The 19,968-nt window shown below is 36.7% G+C and overlaps 1 long non-coding RNA gene across 1 annotated transcript; it reads right to left on the bottom strand.

The window, feature by feature from the left end:
- Positions 1-1,890: 1,890 nt before the first annotated feature.
- Positions 1,891-17,254, bottom strand: LOC104914902. The gene is made up of 3 exons (XR_796174.3): positions 16,813-17,254; positions 4,967-5,268; positions 1,891-3,485 (listed from the first exon to the last, which is right to left on the bottom strand). It is a non-coding gene; the product is annotated as an uncharacterized LOC104914902 (long non-coding RNA).
- Between the last annotated feature and the right edge of the window lie 2,714 nt (positions 17,255-19,968).

The following is a 19,968-nucleotide window of genomic DNA, read 5'->3' as shown; positions in this document are numbered from 1 at the left end:
GACTGTGCTGCAATATCTCCAATTGTTTCTGCACATATGTGTGCTTATAAATTCCCTGCAGGCCTTGAAAATTACAAACTTTTAACATATCCTTTAACAGTTTGGCAGCATATTTTGGAATAAGTTGTAAATGTTTAATCTGCACTCTTCATATTTTGGGATCTCTACATGATTATGTTTTTTATTTGCAAAAATGTCTATCATATAAACACACCTAGAACTTAGAAAGATTGTTCATTTTCTGGAATGGCACCTTTGAGAGTTTACTGGCACCATTTGTGGGGGGAGAGGTGGTTGCTTTTATGTAAGAAGCAAATAATTCTGTCCCAAAATCTGTAATTATATTTTCAGCATTCATATCTGAATAAAGTGGAATTGTAGGAACAAATGGTTTTTTATAAACACTAAATCTATAAAGAATTCTATGGAAAAAATATCTTTCATAGTAAAATGAGCTTAAATCTAGAATCTTCATCACCTTATTCAGCTGTATGTTCACTCAAAGTGCGCATGAACAGGCAAGGACATATACTTAGGCCTTGCTTAAGAATATCCATCATATTTTGTGAAAGGCTTTCTTATATACAAATTCTTTTTTAGACGGGGTTGGATACCAAATGGTCTCAATAATGTCACCAACATCACAGCTAAAATATCAGTGTTAAGACACACTATACCTTACAGCAGCTTGAAATTTCTGTTTTACTTATTCCTAGACACAAGATTTGAGTAAGATCTAACTATGTGATAAGGATAATTTTCTTTTACTTCAGGGTGTTTAAAATGCTAGTATTAGAATGAAGGACAAGCCACACTTTATGAACTGAGAACACAAACCTATGTCATATTGTGCCTGTACTTTTTATGATATTAGTAATGGGAATTATGGTTAATTCCACCATGTATGTGACTCTGTTTAGTGTTTGCAGTCAGGCATTTTATTTGCTTTGTCACTTGTAAAACATTTCCAATATTGTACTGCTCTTCAGCTGCAATGTTGGCAACCTGACAAACTTGAAATCTTAATGATTCATTGATCCAAATAAGTTGTCTAAAAGCACATTACAAAAGGTATATGTTTGGGGGTTAAAAAGTAAATATTGAATGCAGTTGGAGGAAAAAAGTTTGAAATCAAGTTCATGAGTATCTCTGCAAACTTCTGCTGTCTCTTTTTGTTTTTAAAAAAAAGACTGTTTACATAGTTAATCTAAATCAGTTTAGTAGTATTCAATAAATAACCTTTAACATATCATAACCATCTAAAAAAACTATACTTCTAACACAAATGAAGATTCCTTCAGCAAACTTTGCTTATCCAAATATACCTAAAGACCTTTTATCAGACGAGTCTTCAACCTGAAATTAATTTGATATCCGTATTAAATGCATGAGTAATATTAAGCACAATTGTCAAAGGAAATCCCTCCTAAACTCATGAGATCCTACTCCCATGACCACCTTTTGAAAATAAAAAGTTGCCATTCTGTTGAATCTTTAGCTCAGTTTAGAAATACATTAAGAATTGATCATTTGTAAATCTTTTCTAAAATTATTTATGTTTGTGTGTTGGTTTTTTTTCATTTGAAAATCTTCTGACTGCATATTAGGGCTGTAGTTACTAGTGAGACTGTCTTTAATAGTATTTCTTGTTGTGTTCAAAAATTCAGCTTTTCATATTACATCTATCTTCATTAGAAAATTCTTGAAGGACCATGAAATGATCTTCCAAGAGACATGACATGATTTAAAAATAGTACACTCTGTACAGTTTCAATTTTCAATTGGCCCTAATGCTCATATCTAAATATCATAAAAGAATTTATTATTAAACAGTACTACAGATGCCATTGCTTTATTGCTTTTACTATATTTATTGTATTTGGCATTCATGGTTAGCTTTACAACTTCTAAGCACTTTATAAATCTTTACAAAATCCTGTAAGGTAGGTCTGACTGATTAAGACTGAAAATGTGTTCTTCAGCAGTGATTTCTTTCGGTGGCACAGACTAGGTATTACACAGCACAAAACAAACAAACAAAAATTGTATTGAATATTTTATTGTGATACTTTTTGATAAAACTTATGCATATTTTTGTAAAAGTCTTTATTGTATTCCTGATTCATTATAGAACATACAATAATTTTTTACATGAATATGTCATCTATGCATTGTTGAAACATGGCATGGGAAAATATATAAAGGCACAATGAAAAACAGTATAACTCAGAGATTCGGAAGATATTCATACAGTTCTGAAACATACCAGAGCAGAAAGTGTAAGAATAGTTTGACCAGAAGAAGCATTATGTGACAATGCTTAAATGCGCTTCAGTTTCTGCTTGTTATCTTTTGATACATTTATATAAAATTATTCAAAACAGGCTTTGATTTTATGAAAATGAATTACATTAGTGATTGCAAGTTAAAATTTTAAACATCTTGAATTAATTAATTGCCAAAATAACAATTAAAAAAAAAAAGCCAAGTTACTTGATTTAACATAAAAAATTCTACTTGGGTCTGCTGATTTGGAAACAAAAAGACTTTCGCATGTAATAAATTTCTGAATGTTTGACTAAAATGCATGACACTTCAGTTTAGAATATTTCTTTTTTAACTAATGAACATGACATCTTCCTGCCAGCTGTGAAAAAAAAAATATATGAATTTTATGTTACATATTTATAAGTGCATGAATAATTTATGTAAATATTTGTGGATATGGCAGTTATTGTGAAAATATATTTGAAAACTTGTGAATTTTATTGCTCATATATTTGCAGATGTTTTCTACATTTCCTGTTCAAATTCAATTTCACATGAGAAGTAAAATAATGCTAGGTTGAGTTATTAGCTCTCTAAAGAATGAGACAGAAGAGGTATTTAGGGCTTAGATAATGGGACAGATTTTCATATCCATTATTGAGCACTGTTGCCTAAGCACTAAGTTGAGATGAAAAGTGGTTATCGTGGATCTAGGCAGCATGCCCTTCTATACAAATACCATGGTTTCTGCCAAGATGATCCATTACTGAAACATAGGAAAGAAAATGACAGAAACAGGCCGATTTTTCAACTGTTGGGTTTTCCAATTCCTTTTCATTCAGTGAGATGCTTTAAGCCCAACTCTCTCGCAAACAAATTGAGATATTCAAATCTTAGTTTTGGCAAATTTTTTATGCTTTGAGTTTGGAAAAATCTTGGTTTATCCTTTAGATTCTCCCTTGGAAAATTAAAGTGTACGTTAATTCTTTTTAAAAAATATTAAACCATTTCTCTTCATTAAAGATATAATTTAAAAGGTTATAACATTCGGTGTTTAAATGTTGATTTAAATTAATTGTTTAGAACAGTGGTTCTCAAGCTTTTGCAATCCAACTTTACTTGACAAGATCAGAAATCTTCCATGTCTTCTTTTAATTCATAAATTGGTATTCATCATAACGAAAATTCTCAATTAATGTAAAAAGTTGTTGAATGCCCTGTGCCAAATACAAAATGAATCACTTCATTATCAAGAAAATGATACACCCTTCCTTCAACAGAATATTATCTAGTCATTGAGAATGTGTTGGGCAAAGTGGATATAAAGCATACCTGTCTAGCAATTAATTTGTAATTATTCCAGCCCCGGAACAAGATTAAAGTTAATGCTTGACAAAATATACCACTATGAGTCATGATTATAAGGTGGTCAAATGCAAGCATCATTCTGATAATGAGTTTATTTACTAGGCAACCTAACATATTATTTAGGAAAAAGTCATTCAGTAGCTTCCCAGGTTTAGCTTTGCATGTCAGTTAGAAGATACACATCACATCTATTATACTGTTGTCTTATATTTAACATGCTAATGATCATCTTCCCAATGGACTATTTATCAAATCCTCACAAATCGTTATCTTGTGCATAATACAGTATTTCATTATTTTAAAATGCAATTCTTATTAGAGCAGTAAGGATAGCTTTAGTATGATTTTGTAGAGAGTAGCAAGATTGTTCGGTCCCCATTTATGTGTGTTTGTTGAGAGGGAATATAGACATATTTTTATTTCATTTATTATCACATATTGTGTGCACAATTTTGAAGATAGAAAACATCAGCCAAACAGACTTTGAAAGCATCCTTTCTTTCTCCACTGCATTAACTAATTTATTCCATATGTATCTCTGCTGAAGAATCTCATACAAAGGTGGACATGGTTTTAGAAGAGTAATGAGTATTCATCAGACTATCAGGGAATCATGATATTGTTCTTCAATTAGTTAAAAGAAGAAATCTCAGAAATGAAAATGTAGGAGAAAGAAATCAAATTTCTCCATTTCCTTGAATAATCATTCTGCTAATATCTCTTAAACTTTGCCTACACTGCACTTCGTACTTAGTGATAAGGCACTGTAAGTAGTCCATTTTGATCAACATAGTTTTTGTTAAATAGCTATAGCACTTCAGTCAACATGGCCCATTCATATACGACAAATAAGTGTTTTCTACTTCAAATAGACCTGCCTTGGGTTTCCACGGTGCTTTGAAGTTTGAGTTCAGCAAGAATTACATTTTGATTACTGAAGTAAGCCCAGATAGTATCATGACAAGTGATTTTCCAATTTCCCCATTGTTGGTAGATCGAAATCAGAGTCCTACTTTGAACTGGAATTGTAGATGCCTGCCTTTGTTCCTGTTTTCAATAATCAAATTCAATAAAAATCTAATTTTGTTGTTGTTGTTGCTTGTTTGTTTTTTAATGCCGTAAAGATTACTTTAGTTTGCAGGAATATTTTTAGTAGTTCTGGAAAGAAGATCTGAATCGATTTAAGATTTGGCATATACATGTAAAATATATTGCAAGACCTTGCTATCTCCAGGGGTAATTGCAAGCTTGACATACACATGCCTGATTTAGGAGGCTTTTCTTTAAAAAGAAAAAAAGAAAGAAGTGTACAGAAAACAAACAAACAAACCTGTTTTTTCTGTTTTCTGTGTGCTTCATAAAAGCTGATTCTCCAGATTCAAAGTATTATAGTTTTCACTCTCTGAGATATGCTGTGGCAGAAGGCTTCCATTTCTCACAGTGTATACATTCCAGAAAATAGCGAGGCTTCTCAGCACTGCTGAACTTTGTTTGTAATCAGACTGGTAGTGGTTAACAGCAAGGGTGGCAGTGGGGTTGTCACTTAGCATTTTCTGCCATGTAAATGCAGCAGAATTCAGTCTTCAGTCTTCAAAAAATAGCTACTGTAAACTCAGAATTTTGTACTTCAATCTGCAAAACAGAGAGTTTTACTACTTATGCTGTCACATGTTTGTTTTTTGTCGCAGTTCTCTAAATAATAAATTAAAAACAAACCAAGAATGGCTTTGTATTACAGGAAATATTCACCCATTTTTGTTTAATAAATCTCACTAAGAACTTTATAATCAGCTTTTTTTAAGAACACTTCTCTTTGCAGTGAATAGTAATTTCCCACTGTTTTTTTCTTAATTCAAGATGATTTCAGATAAAGATCATCTAAACTATTTGAAATAAATACCTTATTTTTTAAATTTCTGAGTTACCCTAGGCATCTTGCTATAAAACACAATTTGCTTGTCACTGAGTTTGTCTGTATACATTCCAGCTAAATTCACATAAACAATATTCAATAGTATACATCAGGAAAACATCTGTATCCAGAATTTCTTACCATCTTTAATGGGAGGCAGAACTTCTGTCTGAATTAGTTTGCGTTTGGGCATTTTGCAATGTAAACCATTTGGTTTTCCTGAATTCTGAGAAAACAGAGAATATGACGGCCCGATTCTTACTGCATTTCCCTTAAGTAGCTGACAATGGTTGCAAGTCTTTATTAATAAGCTTTCGCTCCTGTATTCTAGTCCAAGTTAGAAATGCATCTTTTTTTTTTTTTGAATATTAGTTGTTGTTGATTGCTAGAAGTCACTGTACAGAGATATACAAATTGTGTACAAAGAGCAATTATTATAATAATTACTGTCCTATCAAGTAATAAAATATTATTTATAAAAATGCTTGCGCAAAGGTTGGAAGATGGCATTGTCTGATGTACATTGTATGTGTATTCCCTGCAAAGTCCTGCAGGTTTGTAGACTTTTTCTAAAGGGATTTGTGAAAGGTCATTGGAAAATAACTTCATTGTCAGTTTGCAGAAGTTAGCTTAACACTTTCACAGATGGAGGAAGAGAGATTACAGTTATGAGCAGAGAAAAACATACTTGAAATAGAAAGGAAGGTATCGAATAGCTAAAAATGAGTTGTGTTACTATTACAAGGAATGCTTTTCCAAGAGGTCTTGGATTTGAATAGAAACATATCAACTATATTAAAATAAAATAAAATAAATCTATTGTAGCAGGAATTCTCATATTGTGACTGAAGTCTCCCAGTATAACTTCTCATGTTTGAGATAAGGAACAAAAATTGAAAAAAGCTTTTTAACAACTGTAAGGATTGGATAGTGTTATGAGATCTATCTATTGGACAGGTTTCCTTAACAAACACTCAGTGATTCAACAGAAAACAGAAGATTTATGAACTGTAAAAGCAATGTAAAGAAAGATAAGAAGAAGCATAAATTTGTGCTGAACGACTACCTTTGGAATTACAAGAAAAAGAAGAATATCTTTCATTTAGTTTTAAATGGGAAAATTATTTTAAATATCAGGACAGGCATGCAGGATAATAGGAAGAAAGGCATATAAATCTGAATTAATGTATTTTGTATGGAAGCAAACCTCAGATATTAATGCTCTTAAGGTACAGAGACTGGATGATCATTGTTTGAGAATCTTTAAAGAACTGGTATGGGCAATCTCAGTCTTTTAGTGAGAATTGTTAATAAGATCATAAAATCACAATTACTGTAATAGTAACAGTTTTATTTGGAATTCAAAAATCATCTGGACAAATGCCATGGCCTTTTATTTAAAATAACAAAAACAAACAAAAACCCCACAACTTTTAAAGACGAGAATTACTAGACACTGAGACAACTAGCAAAAATCTCATGCAGGTTAATTATGGGAAATGCAGAGTCCTCTGCAGACACCAGTACATGCTGGAGGCTACTCTGTGGAAAGTACTCTACAGGGATGAACCCAGGAGTCCTAGTGGACACCTAGTTGAATATGAATCAGTGATATGCCCTTACTACTAAGAACACTTAGTGGCATTCTTGCCTGCATTAGACAACTTATCAACATGTTGAGAGAGGAGATCCTTTCCCTCTACTCAGCACTGCATAAGTCAGACCTGGATTACTCTCTCTAGCTGTGGGCTCCCAGTACAAAAGAGACCTGGACAAATAGGAAAGAGTCCAGTGAAGGGCTACTGAGATGCTGAAAGGACAGGGGCATTTCTGTGAGGAGAGGCTGAGAGAGCTGCAGCTGCTCAACCTGGAGAAGAGAGGGCTCAGAGGATCTCACCAATTGCCACTAATATCTGAAGGGAAGGTGCAAAAAGGACAGATCCAAGCTCTTTTGAGTGGTGCTCAATGCCAGGACAATAGGGAAAGGGCACAAACTGGAATGCAAGGGTTTCTTTCTGAATATAAGGAAGCACTTCAGTGCTGAGCAGGTGATAGAGCACTAGCATGGGCTGCCTAGAGAGGTCCTAAAGTCTCTTGCTTGGAGATTTTCAAAAGTTGTCTGGATATGGGCCTGGGCACCCTGCTCTGGGTGTTTCTGCTGGAGAATGAGCTGGAACAGATGGACCCAGAGGTCCCTTCCAATCTTAAATAATTTTTGATTCTGTATAAAAGATTTTGTATAAAATAAGTATGTGCTTACTACATTAGGTTGATTTCAACAATTTTAGTATTATTTTTTAGACAAAGAAGTGTTAGAATAACTGGTTCAAATGAAAAGTGTGGGTATCGGCAAAAGAACTTTAGGGCAGATGTGAGAGATGACAAATTTTGCCAGAACATTGCTACTAGAGTTCCAGGATTTCACTTAGAATTCTTATTTGTAGCTGTGTTATAAACATAAACTGAGGAGTACAGTAGTGACACTTTCGTATCACTCAGCATTAGGAAACCATCACTTCAGAGAGGAATCAGATTACAAGATCTTGGAGTAGTCAAGTAGGAAGGAATGTAATTCTTATAAGACTTAAGTTCTCAAACTTTTAAAACTATAAAAGAACATAGGAAATCCATTCATGTCTGCTGACCAGGAGGTAAAGACAAATTCAGCACCTAAACTTACTTGTATTTCTTTCATAATTATTAACCCTTTTTGTGGCATAATGTCAATATTGAAAACCTATAATTTTGCAGTTCCTGATTTTTTTTGCACATAATACTTTTTGTGATGACTAAGTTACACACTGACAGAAGTTATTTATATACAAACATTATTAAAAGCAACTAAAACAAGGCTAACCAAGGCAAGCAGATGGGCTTTCTTTCACCAGTGTACTTTGTCCAATATAAAAATTTGTAATTTCAGAAATAGATTATATTAATGTTAGTTTTATTTTTAATATAAGCTATATGAAAGGTAACAGAAAACTGAAGGATATATTGTTTAAAATGAAAGCACTGTGTCAGAAAATTCAGTAAGGTGTCTGGACAAATTTCAGGATTCCCAGAGCACAGTCAATATATCCATTATTTCAGTTTCTTAAAAACAGAAAGATAATTCAAGTATTCTAAAATACTGTAGATAATTAAGTCATAAACAATATTATTTCATGTAAGTATTTCATATTAGTTCATGTGAGTGTATGTGAGTACACTAGAATAGTGTATTTAATAGAAAAGTAAGATCTGTGAAAAGAAATGACATTTCAGAAAAATTACCACTCTACTACAGTGCTGACATTCAGAAAAACAGCTATTTAGTTTTTGAAAGCTTCAATTTCTCTTTTATAAAATCTGTGTTCAGAATACATATAATGAATGCATAGCAATGTAGAGATAAGCCATCTTCGCTACATTAATATACAAATTGTTAAAAGATGAAATACAAGCATTTACGAAAAACATACTAAGTTTTTTCTTCATAACCCTGTATAGAAGGTAAAAGTGATATGAATGGAGAATGTGATTAAAAACAAACGAAACTTTTTTTTTCCAATGAATATTTATGCCCTTTCATGTTGATATTTTTCAGCATCTGAAAAGATCCAGCTTTTTCATTTAACATTCTCAGCTTAACAATTGAATACTAAAGTCAACTTCACCTTACACAGAACAGAGTAGAAGCCTTTCCAGAAGTCATCAGTGCTGTTTTTCATTTAACCTAAATATGGGCTGCTAGTGAGATTTCTTCTGTTACCTCTTCCTTCTTCAATGTATTCAAATTTGAGAAAAAAAGAACTGAAAATGGAGATCAGTTTTAGCAGACAACTATGTGAGCAAAGTAAATAACCACTATTTAAGCCTCATTTATTAAGTTGACAATAACATGATTACATTAACAGAATAATTTTATACCAAATGTTTTCTTTCACATTCAGTTTCTTCTCATGGAATAATCAGAATTTAATGGAATAAATTGAATTCCTCTATTATTCTTTTCTTGAGGTATGCACAAGTGATGTTTCATCCTAACTTGTCACTCAAGATTCAAGTACTCTAAATATGTTTGAAATTGAGTATTATTAAAAATAATAGAAAATAATCTTCATGTTAGAAATTATAAAATCACAGAATCAAAGAACTGTATGGAACTGGAAGAGATCTCTAGAGATCATTGAGTCCAACACCCCTGCAAAGCAGGCTCCCTAGACTAGATTGCACAATTAGGTGTCCAGGCAGGTCAAGAACATCTCTAGAGAAGAAGACTCCAAAACACCCATGGGCAGCCTGTTGCAGTGCTCCCTTCACCCTTATCATGAAAAATTCTTACACACATTTGTGTGGAACTTCCTATGCTTCAGTTTGTGGCCTTTTCCCCTTGTCCTATTGCCACTCTCTACTGAAAAGAGTCTGGCCTTGCCCCTTTGCGTCCCACACCTTAGGTATTTATAGACATTGATCACCTCTGAATCTTCTTTTAGGTTTTCTTTTAGATTTATTAAAGAATCATAGGACCATATGATTTGGAAGGGAACCTTAAAGGTCATCTAGTCCAACTCCACTGCAATGAAGAAGGGCAACTACAGCTCGATCAGGTTGCTCAAATCCCCATTCAGCCTGGCCTTGAATGCCTTCCAGGGATGGGGCATCCACCACCAGCCTGGGCAACCTGTTCCAGTGCATCATCACCCTACTGTAAAGAACTTTTTTCTTATATCTAGTCTAAATCTCCTCTTTTTTAACTGAAACCATTTCCCTTGGCCTATCACAACAACAAGCCCTGCTGTAGAGTCTGTTCCCTTCTTTTTTATACTCTCTTTAGGTACTGAAAGGCTGTTATCAGATCTCCCCAGAGCCTTCTCTTCTCCAGGCTGAACAGCCCTAGCTCTCTCAGTCTGTCCTTGCAGGGAGGTATTCCAATCCCCTGGATCATTCTGGGGCCTTCCTTGGGACATGAATCAACAGGTCCATGTCTCTCCTGTACTGAGAAGTGCTCCAGGTGAGGTCTCACCAGTGCAAAGTAGAGGGACAGGATCACCTCTCTCCACCTCTGGCCATGCTACTTTTGATGCAGGCCGGGACACAGTTGGCTTTCTGATCTGAAAGGAAACATTGCTGGCTTATGTCCAGCTTGCTTTCCCCCAGTATTCCCAAGTCCTTTTCAGCAGTGCTGTGCTCTATCTTTTCCTCCCCCAGCTTGTATAGATAGGGTGACTCAGGTGCAGACTTGAACATTTGAATCACATGAGGATCTTCTAGGCCCACTGCTACCACCTATCTGGGTCTCTCTGGGTGGCATCCCACCCCTTGGGTGTATCGACTGCACTACATAGCTTGGTGTCATCAGTATACTTTCTGAGTGTGCATTCAATCCCACATTCAATGTCATTGATGAAGATATTAAAGAGCACTGATCTGAGAACTGACTCCTCAAGGACACTACTCATCATTTATCTCCACCTGGACACTGAGCCATTGACCACCACTCTCTTGGTACGATCTTGCAACCACTTCCTTGTCCGTCACACAGTTCACTCATCAAATCCATATCTTTCCAATTAAGAGAAATGGGATACTGCTGTGGGATACAGTGTCAAATGCCTTACTGAAGTCTGGATAGATGATAAGGTCCTGCACCTGGACTGGAGCAATCCCAAACAGAGACATAGGTAGGGTGGTGACATCAACAGAAGCATGTCCAAAAGGTCCAGGAAGGTGATTCTGCCTATCTCCTCTGCTCTCATAAGATTCCACCTGCAATACTGTATCCAGTTCTGGGGCCCCCAGTACACAAAGGGCATGGAGCAGTTGGTACAGGTCAGAGGACAGCCACAGATGTGATCAGAAAGAGCGTCTCCACTACAAGGACAGGCTGAGACATCTGGAGCTTTCCAGCTTAGAGAAGAGAAAGCTCTAGAAGACCTTATAGCGGCCTTGGAATAGCTAAAGAGGGCTTACAGGAAAGCTGGGGAGGGACTTTTTATAAGGACAACAGGAGAAATGGAAACGGTTTTGAATTGGAAGAGTGTAAATTTAGAGTAGATATTGGGAATGAATTCTATACTGTGAGAGTGGTGAGATACTGGAACAGGTTGCCCAGTGAGTTTGTGTATTTCCCCTCCCTGGAGGCATTCAAGGCCAGGCTGGATGTGGCTTTGAGCAACCTGGTCTAGAGGGAAGTGTCCCTGCTTATGGGGGGATGGGGAAGGATATGAAACTAGATGTTCTTAAAGGCCTCTTCCAACTCATACCACTAAATGATTTCTCGATTCTATGATTTGAGTGGCTCTTCCCTTGCCATTGACACAGTTATGTCATCACAGAAGGCCACTAGGTTGGTCAGGCAAGATCTGCTGAAGTCATGCAGGTTGTCCTGTATCACCTCCCTGTTTTCCATGTGCCTCAGCATAGGCTCCTGGAGGATCTACTCCATGATCTTCCGTAACACGAAGATGAATCCGACAGGTTAGTAATTCCCTGGGTCATCCTTTCTACCCTTCTAAATGTGCGTGTGAAATTGCCTCTTTTCAAATCACCAGGGGCTTCACCTGACCAAGGCTTGTGGTTATTCACTAGAAATGTATTTAGGCTGACTTCTATGATTCTATGATTTCCTTACTAATGAAGTAATAAAAAATGAAAGCAATTGTTGTGGGATTTTTTTCCCCACATTTCAATATTAACTGTTGTTTAAAAAAAAAAAAAAGATTTTTTTAACTTTTTCCAATTTTTTTTTTTTTTCTGTTGTACCTAATAGTTTCAGTAACACGCAGTTTTTGAATTTGTGGCTGGATGATGGAAATAGTTAGCTGTTACATAACACATATATATCCAAACAGCTAATGCAATGTCATTACATGTAAAGTTTCTGTTTACCTTTGTAGAATGGTTTTTAAGGCACTGAACCCCTTCTTATGCAATAGGGAAGAGATGAGTCTGTGGGCATGACCAGCCTAATTTAAAGAGGTAGGCTGCTATGCCAGATAGTTACAGTAATTTTTCCTCAAGGATCACTGACCTGTAAAGCCAAGGAGAGAAGGACTCTCTCTCTTCAAATGAGACAAAAAGGTAGTCTCTCAGAGAGATACAGCCATTCTTTTCCAGATTATTCCATCTATCTCAGTTTAAATTTATGTGACTTTAGCAAGGTGTTTTCTCAGAGCATACATAGATTATCCTGAACTGGAAGAGATTCTCAAAGATCACAAAATTCAGTTCCAGGTTCCACACAGGACAACTCAAAATGCAAACCTCATATTTGAGAGCACTGTCCAAGCTCTCCTTGAACTCTAGGAGCTTTGGGCTATGACCACTGCCCTGGGCAACCTGTTCCAGGGATTGACCACCCTTTGGTGAAGAACCTTTTCCTAATACGTGGATTAGGAATTAGGAAATAAAAGGTCCAGCAAAACCTTACCAAGAAGTACAGTTTACCGATTGAGATTCTCAGCAATAATGATTTTTGTTACAACTAAGCAGATCTTGCATGTTACGGTTAGGCTACCTGAGAACCATTTCTTTCTTTAACTGGGGGTGGGAACGATGATGATGGGATGGAATAATGGAGAGCAGAGAGAAAGGAGGACTGAGAAGAAATAAAAACACATTTGAAAAATGCTAAGATAATAGAAGACAAAAAATATTGATTCTTCTGAGTTGTTGACCTGAAGATTCTTTGGATTTCAAAAAAAGCTGAGGCTTGGATAGATTATGTTCTGCTGAAATTACATTTTGAGTTGAGCATATCACTTTTAGAACAAAAATATACTTGATAATTAAGTTCTTTTTCTTCCTAAGGGATAGCCAGCAGCTCTTAGCACTATTACTTAATCCATGATTGTTGTTCAAATGGGAACTATACATTTTTTGAAGTTTCCTCTTTCAGCATTAATTTCAATGAGATAATTATGGTCCTAAGGTCGCTCTCAAGCCCTGAGGGCAAGTTGTGTGGAGTGTGTTCTATACACACTGCATAGTGCTCATTTAGACCTCTTCTGAGTATACAGAAACGATTTCCTCTGTCATTTTTCAGTTCAGAGTGAAGTCATGTGAGGCTGGGTCGGAGCCCACCAGAATCGTGTTTCTATAGCATGAAACCAAACATTCATATTGCTTGCATTCTGCTTGAGGGGGAAGGCCTGCAGGGATTCAAGAAGACTGGATAGGAAGAACAGAGACAAATAAACCTGCTGTGTGTTTATGTAATAAACCTTTAACTGTATGCAGTGGGATTCATAGTTCTTAGCAGTTCATTAATCATGTTGATTTTTTAAACTATATGGTTTTCAAGGAGTATTTATAAATAATAAAGGGATTCTAATAATCAAAACATAGAAACAAGATCCATGCACAAGTAATTGTCATCTCCATACTTTTCGTCCATGTATAGGTTTGATAATTGTATTTTCGTAGAATTGCAGGTAATCTGTATGTCATTCTTTTTATACAATTGCCAAGTTTGATATGATGAGTTGGTACTTTTTTTCATTGATATTTGCTCAGAATCTACAGGCTGAATTCACCAGCTTATTTTGCATATTGTCTCAAAAGTTGCTGTAGGTCATTGCCACCGTTAATACTGATGAAATTATATTACTTATAACTGGCTTTTAAGCATTTCTTTAAGTGCTAATTTTACCTTCCTAGAGGCATGGTTTGTCCTAATCATTATTGCATTGTCACCAAAACATTTAATTTAGTGATCATTTGCCCCTTTTTGTGAAAAAAAATTTTATATGCCACTGTTGCCACTTGTTTCTCATGACCTGTCTGTATACACAGTATTATTGTTTGCACTGATTCTGTATTAAGACCTGTCACTGATAGAAAAGCAATTCTCACATCTATTAGCCCTGTTATTAGGACCACGAATGTTACAAAGCAAAGCCTTTAATCTGCTAGTGCACTTGCACATCTAAGAAGAGGACGACAGACCCAAGTGTTAGTCACTTTTTAAATTAATGTGTTGCTATCACTGGTAGTTAAAATCTGAGTGTTGTGGGGAGAAAATATGTCCAGAAACTAAGAAATGGAAATGCAAATAGTGCTCTCTTTGGTTTCTCTGATGTCAGAGAACAGAACTGAAACAAAGATGCTAACAGGTCAATTAGAAAGTTCATGAGACACTCTTATTACTGCTCTCTGATTAGGTATTTCATTGGGCAGTCAGAAATGCAGGACTCCTAAGACCAACAAGAGAGAGAGATAAAAGGGTAGGTCCTTACTCTATACTCCAGTGTGACCTTTTGTCTTAAAATGAGAAGCACTGCAGGCCAGTTTATGCTATCAACATGCATAATCCATTATCTAATTAATCTTGGTAGAAAATTATCAAGGAAACCTTGGAAAGGAACTGTGATCTGGGACTTCTGTGTTTCTGGAAAGAACCAATATCGCTTGCAGCCTGTCTCTCTGCCTGTGTGCAGTACTTAAGCACCACTTGGGAAGATGCACTAGATCTTCCTATAGCATAAGTTCCAATCACCAGAGCGCTGTCCTAATAGCAGAACCAAGAGATCAAAGCCAAACCTGCTCTGAATTGTTTTCTAACTTTTTTTTTTTCCTTGAGTTGTATGTAGTGTTTCAGAGACCTTGGTGGGTGAAGATGATTTGGAACTGACGTACCTAAATGCTTATTTTTGCCCTTTTATTTGTCCAAATATTTTATTTTGTCAAAAAATAAAACCCCATACCAAACCAAAAAAACACCCATTACAGTTAATGTAACTGTTTTTAAATGCTGCATTTTTTCAAATTGAACTGACTAGCAATCTCGTCAGCCTATGCTGCAATAAAAATTCTTTACTGATTAAGATCCCCAGTTTGAACTTAACCTTCCTCTAGAAACCCCTACATTCTGTATTCCACCTTGTTTGGTGAACTCTGAAGGTAATGTTATCAAGAAATTTTATTATACGCTTACCCTCCTTCTGCAACCCTGCTTCCGAATGAAATTAGTTGAATCAGTTTGTGCTGAACTTAATACTAGAGACAACCAAATAAACTGGTTTCCTCATGACGTATACGTGCAGAACAGTCTCATTAGTGAATTCCAAATGTGTTCAGTGGCACACTGGTGCTGAGAAGCTCTTTCTCAAGACAGTGCAATGCATTAAGTCTAGTGTTGAAAATGTCAGTGCCTATAGATGATCAGGCAAGTACGCAGTTAGGTGAGTGCAGTATGAAATAATAATGACAGTGCAGATTTGTGTAGCATTTGGTGTACTTAATATTTCATAGGAAGTGGATCTACCCTAAAGAAAGCAACACACAACTGGATTAGTTAGAGGTAATGGTTTTTTTTTACGTTCAGATGAATAACACATCCTTGCAGTTTTCACAATTTTGTTTATACTTCTTTAAAATGTTTATGTCATAAATCCCAAAGTTAGTGAGTTGTGGAGAGAGTGCTGCTTTTAACATAAAGTGTAAACATGTCATAATAGCTGTAACAATTTACCTGATCTTTTTACAAATTATACTGAATGTCTTCAGTGAACATGGATGTTTTTTTTTGCTTTCTAACTGCTTACTGAAAAAGGCTAATTTTCATTCTCACCTTTTGAAACGCAGAGTATTTGTTTTCTATTGCGGCTACATTTCAATGAGAAAATAAGCAAACAACCTGGAGCGTGGAGTAGGAGGACAAAAATGTTTCTGAAGCTCTTTTAAATTTTGACATCTATTGTATTTTGGTGCTCCAGTTCTTCAAAGTGCAGTAACACACAGTATACAATGTGTGCGGCAGTAGAAGCTCACTTTTTATGACTGAATTAAATACTATTTCACTGCGAATACATTATCACACTCAAGTAGTTTAATATTTTATTCCCTCTTCAGAATGGCACCAACTTTAATAGGGCTAATTTGGGGTATTGCAGAACAGAGCTATGGAAGCAAAAGAGCTGAGCTTAAGGAAACAGAACCTATGAAAATCTACAGCGCAATATCTTATCACGTTACTCCCAAGTCCACACACACCCTAATCAAATACACACTTTTATCACAGCTTTTAATGCCATTGAAGTTGCAGCTTGCTTCTAAACAGCAGGATTTCCTGTCTCAAAGGGCAAGGGGTCATTTGAAGTTTAAAAAGTCTTAGCGCAGAGTAAAACACTGGGGGGAAAAAAGAAAAAAAAGAAAGAAGGAAGGAAAAAGAATGGCAAGCGACCTGTGTGTGGCCTGGGCACCTTGAAGTGTAAAAGCATTTCTAAAAATCTTTTAAATGTCAGGAGGGATCAGCACAGCAAAGCGTATTCTCTACTCACATCTTTTCCTGCCTCTTTTTGCGCTCGACTGCTGCATTTTCCTTGCTCCCAGCCACTCAGCGACACAGGCGTTGGCAGGCGGTCTCGGGCGCTCGGTCCCCCCCACTGTCCCGTCCTTCCTCCTCGGTGCGTGGGAGGCAGAGCACGCAGGACGGCGCTGTGTGGGAGAACCCACCTAGAGGGCCCCCTTGACGCCAGCAGAGCCCTGCCAGGCAGCCTGCCCGCGCCGCAGCCCTGCTCCGCTGCAGGCTGAGCGGCACCGCGCCCGCCGCCGTCCGGAGCCGCCGCCGGACCGGCAGCAGGGCAGAGAGGGCGAAGACACCGGCAGCCCGAGGGGTACGTTGGAAATCCTTGTGAGGAGTGAGGAAGCGGAGCCTGTTGCCTGCGTTGCTTGAACGGAGACACCGGCTCCTTTGGCTTGGGCTTGAGAAGCTTCCCGAGGATGTTGCCGGAGCTTCAGGAGTGATAACAACTAGCTGGGAGCTGAACTGGGGGGGAAAGAAAGGAAAGGACAGCAGGGGAAGAATTCTTAGCTAAGATGGACTTGAAGCTTTGCCTTCATTTCACAACATAAACAGAGATGCAGATGTTTTTGGTATACAGTGTAACATCAAAAGAGAACAAGGTTCTGCAGTGCAAGAATCAATAGCTTAGTCATTTTACTTAAAGGGAGCAGGGAGTCTTCTTATGGGATTAGGCAGCAAAAACAGATCTGGTCATGATGTGATCTTATCTCATGATAGTCTCTAACTGGTGTCCTGTTCTATGGAGCCGAAAATGCATACTTCCTTCCTTCTTTCTTAGATGAAGAAATAAACCCACAGAATCAAATTCAGAAAGAAATTTGGTTTGGTTGTATATGGCTACTAAACACCATCCTGTTCCCTGGGCTTGCGATAAAGGAAAACTGCATTAAAGTGACCGGTGATGACTATGTGTCTAAGAAAGAAGAAAAAGCAGTATTCCTTTCTGAACATGGCAAAGCAGTCTGAAGTTACACATTTCCCTCTAACCACTGATTTGGCATGGATGACAGGAAACTATCTCTTGACTAACCTTTTCCAACTGTACAAAATGCTGCCTATGAAGATGCTTTAATCCATATTAAAAGCACTTGGATTTTTATCAAGGCAAACTGTTGGCATTGTCATACAGTTTCTGTATACTGATTACTTCAATGCTTTTTAAGTAGTAAGTGAGGCATAAATGGATGGACGTGTACCTAGAAAACCCTGTGAGAAGTCTTTCTTCAGATCCTGGGAATTTTTATTTCTGTGGATTACAGTGATTCTTGCAATAATCCCTGCTGTTAATTGCTCGTGCAGTTGTTCTGGAATGCATCTATGAATACCATAACAGATAAAGCTGTCTGACAAGGAAAACACTAATGTTGGAAGATCTGTGAACATGATGCATGTGAATAATTTCCCCTTTAGGAGGCATTCATGGATATGGTGAGTAATCAATACACTTTACAGATTGTTAAACTTGGAATGCTTGTTTGCAAAATACTGTGGCAAGTACCAGATGCTGTGTTTTTTCCTACACTAATGTCAAATGAGGACTAACTGGGCTATGAAAATATGAGAAGCTCACAGAGACAGTGCTGCTGAAGTAATATGCTTGGCACACTCTTCTCTCTACAAAACAGACAAGTGATAAAATTGGTGTTATTATGGTCATGTTTTCCTGTGTGATAAATGCTTCTTGAGAAGGGAGGTGTATGTTCTTTCTGCATCAAAGAAAGAGGAACTCTTCTTCCCATTTCTTACTTAGCATTACTTGATGGAAATGATGAAGTATTTTCCTCTTTTCATATTGTATTGCTTATCCTGGAACTTATTTATATACATTCATGTGACCTAAAGAGCAGTAAAAAAAAAGTTCATTCACATGATAATTCAATAATCTTTAATAAATGCCTTTGTATGGTTGGTTTTAAAATATGACTGTTTGGAAGGCAGACACACAGTATTAAAATCGCTTTATCATCATTAAAACATCTGTTTCCTCATTAAACCACAGACATCTGTAGTTCCTGCTCACTGAACAGGCTTTCTCTGTAACTTTCTTAGCAATAGAGTTGACTTGCTTATGAATTCTGCCAGTGGTTGTTGCATCATGTCATGCTCCTTTTGTTGAGATTTGTCTTGATCAGATCAGTGTAAAGCAAAATTAGTTTCCCAGAAAACTTTTGCATCTTAGGTAAATATTGAGTCTTTTAATGACAAGTACATTATGGAAGCTCAGTGCAAAAGAACTGTATTCAGGCTGTGAGATGGGCATCTATGTGCATGTTTGTTTGAAAGATCTGCCCTTAGTGTGTGCAGTCTCAGTATATATTTTCAGGATAAATTTTGCCAGGGAAAATGTGTCAGCCAAGGTTTTAAAGCCAAGTCATTTTTATGACATTTCAAAATTGTATTTTAGAAGAAGAGTATAAAATCAAGACCCTGGTGCCTGGCAGCACCAGCACTGGCGTCAGCTGAGTGTCATTTGTCAGAGGCACCAGCTCCTCTGAGCTGAGCCAATGGCAGGAGCTGGCATGCAGACTGTCAGATTATGGGGGGGGATAAGAGGGTGTGATGCTCTGGCTGCCTGTTTTCTCTTATTACTCTAATTTTATTAAATAATTGGTAGGCACACTGCCTTTTTGATACATGTGTTGTTTTTATCATTGTGACTTATATATAAGTCCTCATGTAGCTTATCACCCTTCTTATCACCCAGAAAATGAATAATGCGATCTTTAATATCTTTCATGTTTTGGTTTTGTCAGTTTATTTAGCAAGAAAGGTTACTGCACTCCACACCTAACAGGAGCACCATTTCCACTGTCTTCTAAGCATTTGACCTACTTCTGTTTTTAATAACTTAGAGAAATAATTTTAAGAACATTTTAATCCCTGGGGCTCATCTCCTGTCCACATCATTTTCAAGCAACATGAAGTCTGCAGCCTTTTAAAACAGATTTTGAGCAAGCCAACTGTTTGTTATGTTTCTCCTCTGAAATGTAGTTAGCTTTTTTCCCTGCTCCTTCCCAGCCCCTTGCTGTCTGCCACAGAGCATGAACCCCTTGTCTACGCAAGACTGTGGCAGAAGTGTTTCCTGTGACAAGTATATGAAATTAATTAGATGATCTGTGGTTAATATTCT

The sequence above is a fragment of the Meleagris gallopavo genome, chromosome Z, assembly GCF_000146605.3.
Source record: "Meleagris gallopavo isolate NT-WF06-2002-E0010 breed Aviagen turkey brand Nicholas breeding stock chromosome Z, Turkey_5.1, whole genome shotgun sequence".
In the NCBI taxonomy this organism is placed as follows: Eukaryota; Metazoa; Chordata; class Aves; order Galliformes; family Phasianidae; genus Meleagris; species Meleagris gallopavo.
This window is presented reverse-complemented; position numbering and strand designations above follow the sequence as displayed.